The following is a 13,889-nucleotide window of genomic DNA, read 5'->3' as shown; positions in this document are numbered from 1 at the left end:
AGTGGTGTTAATTTGCATTTCCCCAGTGACTAATGAAATCAAGATCTTTTTATATGCTTATTGCCTTTTGAATTTCTTCTTTTGTATAGCGGCTATTCAGATCTTTTGCCCATTTTTCTATCAAGGGGTCTTTCTCTTGCTAATATGTAGGAGGGTTTTTTAAATATATATTTTGAATTTGAGTCCTTCATTGGATATTTGTATGGCAAGTATCTCCTCTTATGCACTTGGCTTTTCATCCTCTTGATGGGGCCAGACACTAAGTTTAATGTAGTACCATTGATTCCTTTTTCTCTTGTGTTAGTAACTTTTGAATATTCAAGAAAGCTTTGCCTACCCCAAAATCATGAAGACATTTTCCTCTAAATGCTTTATTGTTGTATCTTTCACATTTGGATTTATAATGATCTGACATTAATTTTCACATATGGCATGAAATAAGGATTAAGAATCTTTCCCCATAATTATCAAATGACTGCTCACTGTTTATTAAAGACCATTCTTTTCTCTAAAGCAGTATCACCTTTTTCTTTTCTTTTTTTTTTTTCTTTAAAGATTTTATTTATTTATTCATGAGAGACACAGAGAGAGAGAGAGAGTCAGCGACACAGGCAGAGGGAGAAGCAGGCTTCATGCAGGGAGCCTGACGTGGGTCTTGATCCTGGGTCTCCAGGATCAGGCCCTGGGCTGAAGGCGACACTAAACCACTGAGCCACCCAGAATGCCCCACCTTTTTCTTTCTTTTTTTTAATAAACTTATTTTTTATTGGTGTTCATGCCCCACCTTTTTCATAAAAATAGTGACAAAGTATGTATGGATCTGTTTCTGGATTCTTCTGTTCCATCGGCCTATTAGTCTACCTTTTAGGCTCTGCTTTTAGTTTTCTAAATACACAAGGCTTTCTTCTCATTGGTTTCCTTTGGTTATACCCACCTAGCCCTGGAAATGGAAAGTAGAATGTATTCGTTATCTATTGCAGCATAACAAATTAAAGCTTACCAGCTTAAAACAACAATACTTAATATTTCTTTTTTTTAATACTTAATATTTCATATGGTTTCTGTGAGTCAGGAATTCAGGAGCACTTTAGCTTGATGGATTTGGTTCAAGGTCTCTCATGAAATTGCTGTCAGAGAGTTGCCTACAGCTGCAGGCATCTGAAGGCTTGACTGGGGCTGAAGTACATGCTTCTAAGAAGGGCTCATCTATACGGCTAGCAGGAGGCGGTAGGTCTTTACCATGTGCATTCCTCCTCAGTACTGTTTGAGTATCCTTACAAAATGGCAGCCGATCCAAAGGAGAACAGGAAAGAAGCTGTCATGTCTTTAATTACTTAGCCTTCAAAGTCACACACTGTCATTTATGCAATATCCTGTTGGTCATCCTTATTCAACATGAGAAGGGACCACATAAGGCTGTACTAGGAAGTGGATATCTCGGAGAGTGGCTACTACACAGAAAAACAAGAGAATCTAGCTGGCATCTTATGTATATTTTTATTGTATATCTGGGAACTTTTATTCTCTAAAGCCAAAAATCATGCCCTGTCTTTATAATACAAGAATTCCTAGTGTTGGTATGTAGTTGGGAAAGTTGAGAAATACCAGTGACTCTTAGTCTACTACAGTTTGTGTCCCCCTGTTCAGAAGCCCAGACTCTGAAGTTTATTCATATTTTCACATTGTGATATCCTGAGATCCTATCCCCATCCCTGAGTGGGAAAGATTGAGGACAGCTGGATCTGGTCATGGTCATTAGCCAGCTATTAACAACCTTTCTCTCCATGATGTTTACTTTTCTTCTCTGAGAAATAGTCATTTCCTCCTTATGGTTTTCTTCAAATACATTTCCTATCTATGAACATTCTTTTCTCTTTTTTTTTAAGATTTTATTTATTTTAGAGAGAGAAAGCACAAATGGGAGGAGCAGAGGGAGAGGGAGAATCTCTAGTAGACTCTATACCGAGTGCAGAGCCGGTCATGGGCACATGATCCTGAGATCACAACCTGAGCTGAAACCAAGACTCGGACACTTAACCAACTGCACCACCCAGGCACCCCCCACCCCATCTATGAACATTCTAATTCTCTTATAGAACAGTTTCTTTTTAATTAAGCTTTATTTTGAGATAATTTTAGTTTAGGTACTTGTAAAAATAATACAGAGACCCCACTCGCCTTCTGCTGGTGACTTCCCAGTGGTAATATCTTCTGAAACTATACTACAGTATTACAACAAGAATGTTGGTATGAATACAGTCTATATCCAGAACATTTCCATCACCATAAGAATCTCTCATACTTCTCTTATATTACCATTCTCACATCTGTCCTACTCTTAAGCCCCTCCTTAACCACTGACCTCCGCTAATCTTTTGTCCATTCCTAAATTCTGCCATTTCAAAAATGATAGGTAAGTGCAGTTATGCAGTATGTAGCCTTTATGTAGCCTCCTGGGATTGGCTTTGTTGACTCAGCATAACTCTCTGGAGATGAATTCAAATTGTGTGTCAATACTTTGTTCTTTTTATTATTATTATTATTATTGCTGAATAGTATTCTATGGTATGGATGTACCACAATTTATTTAACCATTCACCCACTGTGAAAGACATTTAGATTGTTTCAATTTGGAGCGATTATAAATGAAACTTAAATAAACATTCATGTACAAGTTTTGTCTGAAATCCACTGTATGGATTATTTCTCTGGGATGAATACCCAGGAGAGCAATTGCTGAGGTATATAGTAGTTGCATGTTTAGTTTTTTAGAAACGGCCAAACTAGGGGTGCCAGGGTGGCTCAACTGGTTAAGTGTCAACTCTTGATTTCAGGTGAGGTTATGATTTCAGAGTCATGAGATCAAGCCCTGTGTCAGAAAGCCCCCTCTCTCTTGAAAAACAAAACAAAGGGCAGCCCGGGTGGCTCAGTGGTTTAGCGCCACCTTCAGGCCAGGGTGTGATCCTGGAGACCCCAGATCGAGTCCCACATCAGGCTTCCTGTGTGGAGCCTGTTTCTCCCTCTGCCTCTGTCTCTGCCCCCCTCTCTCTGTGTGTGTCTCTCATGAATAAATAAATAAAATCTTAAAAAAAAGAAACAACAGAAAAACAAAAAAATGACCAAACTATTTTCCGGAGAGGCTATATCATTTTAGATTATTACCAACGATGTTTGAGTGACCCATTTTCTCTGCCTGGTTGCCAGCATTTTGTGTTGTTAACAGTTTTTTATTTTAACCATTCTGTTAGGTCTGCAATAATATCTCATTGTGTTTTAATTTGTGTTTTCAGAATGACGAAAGCTGTTGAGCATCTTTCTGTGTGCTTATTTACCATCTGTATATTCTTTTCAGTGAAATATCTTTTCATGTCTTTTGCCCTTGTCCTAATTGGATTGCTTGCCTCTTTTAAATGTTAAGTGTTGACAGTTCTTTATATGTTCTAGATATTATTCTTGAATATGTGGTTTGCAAATATCTTCTCCCACTCTTCAACTTGTCTTTTTATCTTCTTTTTAAAAATTTTTATTGTTTAAGTATACTTGATATACAATATTATTAGTTTGAGGTGTATAACATAGTGATTTGACAGTTCTATACATTATGCAACATTCATTATGATAGTATAGTTACCATTTGTCATCATACAACATTATTACAGTATTGCTGACTATATTCCCTAGCCTGTACTTTTCATCTCTGTGATTTATTATTTTATGACTGGGAGTTTATATATCTTCAACCCCTTCAACTACTTCTCACATTATCCCCAACTCCCACCCCTCTGGTGACTACCACTTTGTTTTCTACATTTATGAATCTGTTTCTGGTTTTTTATTGTTGTTTGCTTGTTTTGATTTTTAGATTCTACTAGTAAAAGAAATCATGTGGTATTTATCTTTCTCTGACTTATTTCATTTAGCAGAATACCTTATAGCACCATACATGTTGTCACAAATAGCAAGATTTCACTCTTTTAATGGGTGAGTGACATTCGTGTGTATGTGGGTGTGCACACCACATCTTCTTTATTCATTTAAGTGTTGGCTATTGTAAATAACTGAAATGAATATAGAGGTACATATATCTTTTCAAATTAGTGTTTTCGGGGGCTTTTTTTTTTTTTTTTTGCAGGGGTGGATACTCAGGAGTAGAATTTCTAGTTCATGTGGTATTTGTATTTTTAATTTTTTGAAGAACTGCCATACTGTTTTCCACAGTGATTACACCAATTTACATTTTCACCAACAGTGCACATCCCTTTTCTCCACATCCTCACCAGCGCTTGTTATTTCTTTTAATTAATAATCATTCTGACTAGTATGAGGTGATAATTCATTATGGTTTTGATTTGGATTTCCCTGATGATTAGTGATGTTGAGCATGTTTTCATTTGTCTGTTAGCTATCTGTATGTCTTCTTTGGGAAAATGTCTACTCAGGTCCCTGTTTTTTGGCCATTGAGTTGCATAACTTCTTTATATACTTTTTATATTAACCCTTTATTAGATAAATAATTTGGAAATATCTTCTCCCACCCAGTAGGTTGCTTTTTTGTTTTGTTGATGGTTTCCTTAACTGTGCAAAAGCTTTTTATTTTGATTTAGTCCTACTTGTTTATTTTTGCTTTTGTTTCCTTTGCCTAAGGAAAAATATCCATAAATAATATGGCTAAGGCTGATATTCAGGACACTACTGCCTATGTTTTTGTTTAGGAGTTTTATGATTTCAGATCTCATATTTATGTCTTTAATCCATTTGAGTTCGTTTTTGTGTATGGTGTAAGAAATTTCATTCTTTTGCATGTAGCTGTCCAGTTCTCCCAATACCATTGAAGAGAATGTCTTTTCCCCATTGTATATGCTTGCCTCCTTTTTCATAGATTAATTGACCATATAAGCCTGAGTTTTTTTTTCTGGGCTCTCTATCCTGCTCTATTATCTATGTGCTTATTTTTGTGCCAGTACCATACTGTTTTGAATACTATAGCTTTGTAGTATATCTTGAAATCTGCAACTGTGATGCTTCCAGCTTTGTTCTTCCTCAGATTGCTTTGGCTATTCAAGGTCTTTTTTTTTAATTTTTTTATTAATTTTTATTTATTTATGATAGTCACACAGAGAGAGAGATAGAGGCAGAGACACGGGCAGAGAAAGAAGCAGGCTCCATGCAGGGAACCCGAGGTGGGACTCGATCCTGGGACTCCAGGATCATGCCCTGGGCCAAAGGCAGGCCCTCAACCACTGAGCCACCCAGGCTCCCTATTCAGGGTCTTTTGTAGTAACATCCAAATTTTAGTATTATTATTCTAATTTGTGAAAAATCTTTTTGGAATTTTGATAGGGATTGCATTGAATCTGTCATTTGCTTTGAGTAGTATGGACATTTTAACAAAAATAATGTTTCTAGTTTGTGAACATGATGTATCTTTCCATTTGTTTTTATCATCTTCAGTTTCTTCCATTAATTTCTGATGGTTTTCCAAGTATAGGTCTTTTGCCTCCTAAGTTAAGTTTATTCTTAGGTATTTTATTTTTCTTGGGTAATTGTAAATGGAGTTGTTTCTCAGTTTCTCTTCCTGCTACTTCATTATTACTGCATAGAAATACAGCAGATTTCTGTATATTAAATTTTTTATCCTGTAACTTTACTGAATTCATTTATCAATTTTAATAGTATTTTGGTAAATTCTTTAGGGTCTTCTACACATCGTATCATATCATCTGCAAATAGTGAAAGTTTTACTTCTTCCTTATCAATTTGGATACCTTTTATTTTTCTTATCTGCTTCTAGTACTGAATTGAGTAAAAGTGACAAGAGTGGACATCTTTGTCTTTTTTCTGTTCTTAAAGGAAAGGTATTCAGTTTTTCACCATTGATATGATGTTAGCTGTGGGTTTTTTATCTGTGGCTTTTATTATGTGGAGGTATGTTCCCTCTAAACCAACTTTGTTAAGAGTTTTTACCATGAAAATGGATGTTGAATTTTACTGGGTGCCTTTTTTTGCATCTTTTGAGATGACTATATGATTTTTATCCTTCATTTTGTTAACATGATATATCACGTTGGTTGATTTCTGTATATTGAACCATCCTTGCATCCCTGGAATAAATGCCACTTGATTGTGATGAATAATCCTTCTTTTCCCTCACTCCATTGATCATATCTTTATTCAAAATTAGCTGTCCAAAATGATTTGACTTTTATCAAGTAAGTTTTTATGTTTTTATTTATTGTTTTTTAAATTTTAATTTTTTTTTTTCGTTTTTATGTTTTTAAAAACAAAGTCAAGTTTTTATGCAGTAGGCTTCTTTTCTTCTGTGGTAGGTTTCTTTTCTGCAGGCTTCTTCTTGGTTACTGGTTTCTTGGTAGCTGCACCAAAGGTTTCTTCTGCTTCTTAACACCAACAACTTTCTTTCTTTTCTACCACAGGCTTCTTGCCTGGAACCCCCTTCTCATGTGATTTGACTTTTAGAGCTTTCTGCTCCCTTATCTACCTGGAGTTTGTGATTCTTAGCCTAGCAAAGAATGGTGCTCCAGCACCATGGTCTTTGCATATGGATTTAACTTCAACATGATTGTCAGGTTTTTCAGTGGATTCTTCTTCAGGACTCTGTGATGAATCTTCTTGCATGGTTCTTGGAGGGCTCTTTGGATCGCTGGGCTTTTCAAGATTCTGCTAAGGTCTGTATGAAGCATCTTATGCATTGGAAGGTTGTAGTTACTCTTCAGGGACACAGGCTTACACCAAGTGCCTTACACTAACTTGCAGAATGCACTTTCAGTCCAAATGCAGAAATGTGCCACATGCTCACCAGGAGCAAGTTTCAAAAATGTTCAGTTTGCTTACATTAAGTAAAGTAATTCTAGAGATGTTTCTTAAGGTCTTGATGAGACCGTTCTCATTATAAATGATGCAGGGTCCCCTGGGCTGAATATGATGACAGTTTCTCATTTTGCCCTTGCTAGCTCTCATTCACTTGAGAGGCAAAACCTTTTTTTTTTTTTTTTTTAAGATTTTATTTGTTCATGACAGACACAGAGAGAGAGGCAGAGATATAGGCAGAGGGAGAAGCAGGCTCCCTGCAGAAAGCCTGATGCAGGACTCAATCTCAAGACCACGGAATCATGACCTGAGCTAAAGGCAGATGCTCAACCACTGAGCCACCCACATGCCCCGAGGCATAGACCTTTTTGAAATAATTCCAGGTTTTAAGTTTTGTAAGAAGCAAAAAACACCAGCTTCCTTGGTCTTCCTGTAGCCTTCGATGCTATCTTCAGCCACCAAAGTAAGTTCAGGAACTTCCTCAATACAGTGACCTTTAGACATGAGCAGTCTGGTAAGGCTGAGGCAGCCAGTGCAGAGCAGATGGCATATCGCTTCTGTGTTGTGTTCACTCTGTGGTGCCAAGAGCACCACGTTTTGGTTGGTGCAGGCATGGTTGGTGCAGGCATACGGCCCCCACAACACGCATTTCCAAGAGCACTCTCGCCAGAATGGTAGGTCTCACTGCCTTGAATTCTGGGAATTTGAACCATGGTTTCACCAGTACAAGACTCAGCACTGGATTGATGACCTACTAATTCAGTTACAATATATGGCTGTCTGTTGTTTTTGTGCAATAACAGGCCAAATGGGAGATTTGAACATAGCAGGCAAGTAATATTTTTGCCATATGATTCCCCTTTTTGGAGTACACTTATATCAGGATGAGTATATACCATCTCAGGGAGAGGACAGGATCATGCCCCTCTCCACCCTGTGGCTCTTATGGGAAAAGTATGAATGATCCTTTTTTATTTTTTATTTTTTTGAATGATCCTTTTAATGCATTGTTGAATTTGGTGTATTGATGTTTTGTTGAAGATTTTTGCATTTATGTTCATGAGAGATATTAGCCTGTAGTTTTGTTTTGTTTTATCTTTTTCTGGTTTTGGTATCAGGGTAATGCTCATCTTCTAGAATGAATCGGAAGCTTTCCTTTCTTTTCTATTTTTGGAATAGTTTGAGGCAAATAGGTATTTACTTTCCTTTAATATTTGGTAAAGTTCACATGTGAAGCTGTTTTGGCCTGGACTTTTGTTTGTGAGAGTTTATTATTATTATTATTTTGTTACTAGTAATTGAGATATTCTGACTTTATATTTCTTCTTGATTCAGTTTTGGAAGATTGTGTGTTTCTAGAAATTTATCCATTGCTTCTAGGCAATTGCTTGTCCAGTTTGTTGGCATATAATTTTCTGTAGTAGTCTTTTACAATCTTTTGTATTTGTGTGGCACTGATTATTATTTCTCCTCCTTCATTTCTAGTTTTGAGTCCTCTCTCTCTCTCTCTCTCTCTCTCTTTTTTGGTGAGTCTGACTAAAAGTTTATCAGTTTCGTTTATCTTTTCAAAGAACCAACTCATAGTTTCATTCATATTTCCTACTATTTTTTCATCTCCACTTCACTTAATCTCTGCTATGGTATTTATTATTTTCTTCCATTTACTAATCTTGAGCTTTATTTGTTCTTCTTTTTCTAGGTCCTTTAAATGTAAAGTGAGATCATTTATTTGAGATTTTTCTTATTTCTTGAAGTAGATCTGTAATGCTATAAACTTTCCTCTTAGAACTGCTTTCACTGTGTCCCAAAGATCTTGGGCCATTGTATTTTCATTTTTATTTGTCTCCATGTGTTTTTTTTTTACTTCGTTTTTTATTTCTTTGTAAACCCATTGGTTATTTAGTAGTATGTTGTTTAGTTTCCATGTGTTTGTGGTTTCTCTAGTGTTTTGCTTTTTATAAATAGGTTCCATGCCCAGCATGGAGCCCAGTGTGGGACTGGAACTCAACACCCTGAGATTAAGACCTGAGGTGAGATCAAGAGTTGGACACTTAATCAACTGAGCCATACAGGCACCTCTATTTTGTTTTTTATAGTAGTTAGTGTCTAGTTTCCTACTGTTGTGGTCAGAAAAGATACTTGATATGATTTCAGTCTTTTTAAATTTATTGAGACTTTTTTTGTGGCCTATCATACAATTTTTCTTTAAGAAAGTTCAATGTGCACTTGAAAAGAATGTGTCTTCTTCTGTTTTTTGATAGTATATTGTGTACATATCTGTTGAGTCCATCAGGTCTCTTGTGCATTCAAAGGCACTGTTTCCATATTGATTTTCTCTCTGCATAATCTATTTATTGATGTAAGTGGGATGTTAAAGTCCCTTACCATTATTTTATTATTATCAATTTCTCCCTTTATGTCTGTTAGTGGTTGCTTTCTGTGTTTAGGTGCTCCTATGTTGGGTGCATAAATATTTACAATTGTTTTATCTTCTTTTTGGATTAATTACTTTATGTAATACTCTTCTTTGTTGTCCCTTGTTACTGTCTATTTTAAAATCTATTTTGTCTGATACAATTACTGCCATCCTGGCTCTTTTTTTTTTTTTCACTTCCATTTGCATGGATTATCTTTCTTCATCCCTTCATTTTCATTCTGTGTCTTTTTGTTATCTTAACAAATACTTTTGCAGAGCAAAATTTTTGCATTTCATTGAAATCTAATTTATAAGTATGTCCTTTGATGGATTATGCTTTTGGTGTCAAGTCTAAGAACTCTTGCTTAGCCCTATATCTGATAGATTTCCTCCATTTTTTTTTCCTAAATGTTTTATAGTTTTACATTTAATTCATGATTCATTTTGAGTTAGTTCTTGTGTAAGAGATGAGATTTAAATTGAGGTTCATTTATTTCTTTATGGATGTCCAATTGCTTCAACATTATTTATTGAAAAGACCATCCTTCCTCCACTGAGGAAATTGCTTTTTCACCTTCATCAGAAATCAGTTGGGCATATTTGTGTGGATCTGTTTCTGGGTTCTCTGTTCTATTCTTTTGTTCTATGTGTGTGTGTCCTTCTGCCAACACCACATTCATTTTGAGAACTATAGGTATATGATAATTATTGGAATCTAATGAATTAACTTCTCTTTTATCTTCCTTTTCAAAATTGTTTTAGCTATTGCATTTTCTTTGCCTTCCCATATACATTTTAGAGTAATTTTGTCTACATCTATAAAAAAAACTCTTGCTGAGACTTTGATAGAAATTGTGTCAAATCTGAGTATCAGTTTGGGAATATGTACTATGTTGAGTCTTCTAATCCATAAACATGGTATACTTCTCCATTTGTTTTTTTTCTTCTTTCATCAGCATTGTGTAGCCACCAGCATATATGTCATATACATATTTTGTTAGATTTATACCGATTTCATTTTAAAAAATAGACTATGAATGGCATTTTATTTTTATTCTCTCTTCTCACATGTTCACTGCTAGTCTGCAAAAGCAACCTGATTTTTATATGTTCATCTTGTATCCTGTGACTCTAATGGGCTCACTCAGTACCAGGAGTTTTTTGAATATATTTTTTCTAAATTCCTTGAGATTTTCTATGTGGAAAATTATGTTATCTGCAAATAGGGACAATGTTTTTCTTACTTTTTAGTCTGTATGCCTTTTATGTCTATTTCATTATTGCCCTGACTAGGACTTTCAGCTCTGTGTTGAGTAAGAGTGGTGCTTTTTTCTGCATCAACCGATAAGACCATGTGTTTTTTCTTTCTTTTTTAAAAATTTTATTTATTTATTCATGAGAGACAGAGAGGCAGAGACATAGGCAGAAGAAGAAGCAGGCTCTGTGCAGGGAGCCTGATGTGGGACTCAATCCCAGGACCCCAGGATCACAACATGAGCCAAAGGCAGATGCTCAGCCATTGAGCCTCCCAGGTCCCAACTATGTGTTTTTTCCTTAGCCTATTAATGTGGTAGGTTTCACAGATTAATTTTTGAATATTGAATTAGTTTTACATCGTTGGGATAAACCCTACTTACTTATGTTATATACTTTTTTTTTTTTTTAAGAAAGGATAGGGTCACCTCTCACTACCATGAATTCTATTTTATTTTTCAAGATTTTATTTATTCATTTGAGAGAGAGAGAGCACAAGCAAGGGGTAAGGGCAGAGAAAAAGGGAGAAACAGACTCCCTGATGAGCAGGGAGCCCAATGCAGGACTCGATCCCAGAACCCTGAGATCATGACCTGAGCCAAAGGCAGAAGCTTAACTGACTGAACCACCCAGGTACCCATTGTTCTATAATTCTTTTTATATCTTGCTGAATTCTCTCTATATTTTCTATTTAAGTCCATGATCCATTTGGCTTAATTTTTATGAGATTTTATATAGATAAAAGAGCAGTCCTGAAAGAGCTTTCTTCTTAACATTAACATATTCAAGACTGATGTTCTCATGTTCTTCTTGCATTATGTGTCAGTAATCCAACAGTAATTTTTCATTTCTGTATCATGGGACACTTTAAAGCTGAAAGTCCCAGATTTCATTATAAATATTTATTACATGGCCACTATTCTTATGATAATGAAGGGAATAAGATGCTAAAGAACTCACATCATAAAGAATCCACAGTATAGCTTTATGTTTCTTAATCTCTTTGCTGTAATTCTCTTGCTGTCCTCCTTTCCTGCTTCCTACCATGAAAGTTTATATATTAAAATTGCATTTATTAGTTTGAATAAATTAATATATTTATAGAATGAAGAAAGTCAACAGATCTTTACTGAATTCTCATATAGGGTAAGTATTTTGCCAAGTAAGTTTTGATAACATGGGACCCTAGCCTCAAGATGTTCAGAGCTTAAAGGGGAAGAAGATACATAAACAATTGAAATGCCAAAGTTGAGGGAAGAAATGCCAAAGAAAGCACAAGTTATTAACGGAATATAAGATAGGAGCACCAGCTCTATCTAGCTGGGGAAGTTAGTGAAGACCTTCCAGGAAAAGTGACACGTAAGCTGCCACTGAGGGGACATAGGAATTTTCTAAATAGACAAAGTGAGGTAAAAGTCATTCTAGGAAGATGCAGTAGTTTGTGCAAAAGCATGAAGTCATGCAATTATTTGGCATATTTGGAGAATAGTATATAATTTGTTACACACCCATAGTAAGTTCTGTGAGACCAGGAATTTTTTTTTAATTTTTTTATTTATTTATGATAGTCACAGAGAGAGAGAGAGAGAGAGGCAGAGACACAGGCAGAGGGAGAAGCAAGCTCCATGCACCGGGAGCCCGACGTGGGATTCGATCCCGGGTCTCCAGGATCGCGCCCTGGGCCAAAGGCAGGCGCCAAACCGCTGCGCCACCCAGGGATCCCGAGACCAGGAATTTAAGCTGTATCCTCAGCATCTAGAATAATGCCTGTAAGCACTAAAATATTTTTTGGTTGGATAAATGGAAAGGAGGGAAGGAAGCATAAATGAGGCCAGAGAGATAAGAATGTTTCAGCAATAAAGACCCTTGCTTAGTAACGTTTCGCAAATGCCTACCATAAAGATTCATAGAAGAATAGATGTTCATAATCTACTTGGAAAGAAACAACAAATACCAAAATATCTGTAATATGTTGTAAAAAAATGACAGGTTGTAAAAGGTGTATGAAGGTTCAGAGGAAGTAGAGGTCCATTTTGGCTTAGAGGATCAGGGAAGTCATTGGAGCTAGACTTTTTGGAGTTGATTATATGTGGTTCTCAATTGTTTGATTTTTTTTTTAATTTGCATAGACTTGGAGAGAAAATGGTGTGGCAGAGGAGGGATGTGAATTTCAGACTAGATTAGACAGTCTTGCCTGCTCTGTCATAAATTTATCACTATTTTATAAGCAGTCATTTATCAGCCTGCACCACTTCCTTGGAAGCAAAACCTAACAGGCTCCGATGTTATCTGTAGCAAACACCTTTGACTTGTTTATGAGGGTGTGTCTGTGTATGTTTATGCTTGCACCTGCACACGAGTGATTTGGAGACAGCTCTTTCTACAGAGACAGGCACTGAAAGGGAACACGTGAACTGAAACACAAGTTAAACTATTAGCAATACATTTTTTTTAAATGCCCTTGCTACCCACACACTTGTATATGCATGCTTCTGCTGCATTCACATGCACACAAGCACACATAGAGTTCTATAAGCAGTGGCCTGGGCAAGATTTTAGGTGACTATAAATAAATACTGCTTATTTTTTTAATTTTCCTCAGCTCTATACTACCTGTCTATATCTTTGTTTAATTCTGAGGCTTATTAGGCACTATTTATATCCCTGTAACCTACTAGATGCTGTAAGGAGTTCATGTAAGAAAATGAGTAGTCAATTAATTAATCCAGCACATATTTTTTAATAACCAGCTACATGTCAGGCACTATTCTAAACATTGAAGATGCAGCATGGAATAAAAAGAACCAATCCCTGCCCTGGTGCTTACATTTCGGGAGGTATATACAGAAAATCAACAAAAATGTGATATTTTAGATAAGTAGTAGTAAGACCAGTATTGCAGAGTAAGGAGGAAAGAGAGTCTTAGAGTTGGGTTCCCCCTCCCCTCCCAATGATGGGACATTTGAATAGAGACTTAAAGGGAAGATGTCTGGGGGAGGAGTATTCCACACAGAGGGAACACCTAGAGCAAACACCTAGAGGCAGAAGTATGCACCAGTATGGCAGGAGATGGCATTGAGATGTAGGATGGGAGAGAGATGACTGTCCTGGCAGACCCACTGGCCATTTTGCAGACTTTGGTTTTTACTCTAAGATGGAAAGCCTTTGAGGATTTTGTACAGAGAAGTAACATGATCTGAGTCTTGATTGCAGGATAAGGTGGAAGCAGGAAGACTACAAAATGGTGGTTTAGACCAAGTGAATAACCGTGGAGATGCAAAGGGACCAGAGTGTAGATATATTTTGAACGGTTTGAACAGACAGGATTTGCTGCTGCTGGATTAGATGTAGAATGTGAAAAGGAGTCAATGATGGCATCAAGATTTTTGGTCTG

At 36.3% G+C, this 13,889-nt stretch overlaps 1 protein-coding gene and 1 pseudogene across 1 annotated transcript in view; one reads left to right on the top strand and one right to left on the bottom strand.

Moving 5' to 3' along the window:
* GAB2 (GRB2 associated binding protein 2) overlaps positions 1–13,889 on the top strand; it is a 195,998-nt gene that overhangs the window by 123,377 nt on the left and 58,732 nt on the right. The window lies entirely within an intron of this gene.
* On the bottom strand, positions 6,295–7,724 carry LOC129506565 (60S ribosomal protein L4-like; annotated as a pseudogene).

This window comes from Nyctereutes procyonoides, unplaced genomic scaffold, assembly GCF_905146905.1.
Source record: "Nyctereutes procyonoides isolate TBG_1078 unplaced genomic scaffold, NYPRO_anot_genome, whole genome shotgun sequence".
NCBI classification, from domain to species: domain Eukaryota; kingdom Metazoa; phylum Chordata; class Mammalia; order Carnivora; family Canidae; genus Nyctereutes; species Nyctereutes procyonoides.
The sequence above is the reverse complement of the archived record's forward strand: the minus strand, read 5'-3'. Positions and strand labels throughout refer to the sequence as shown.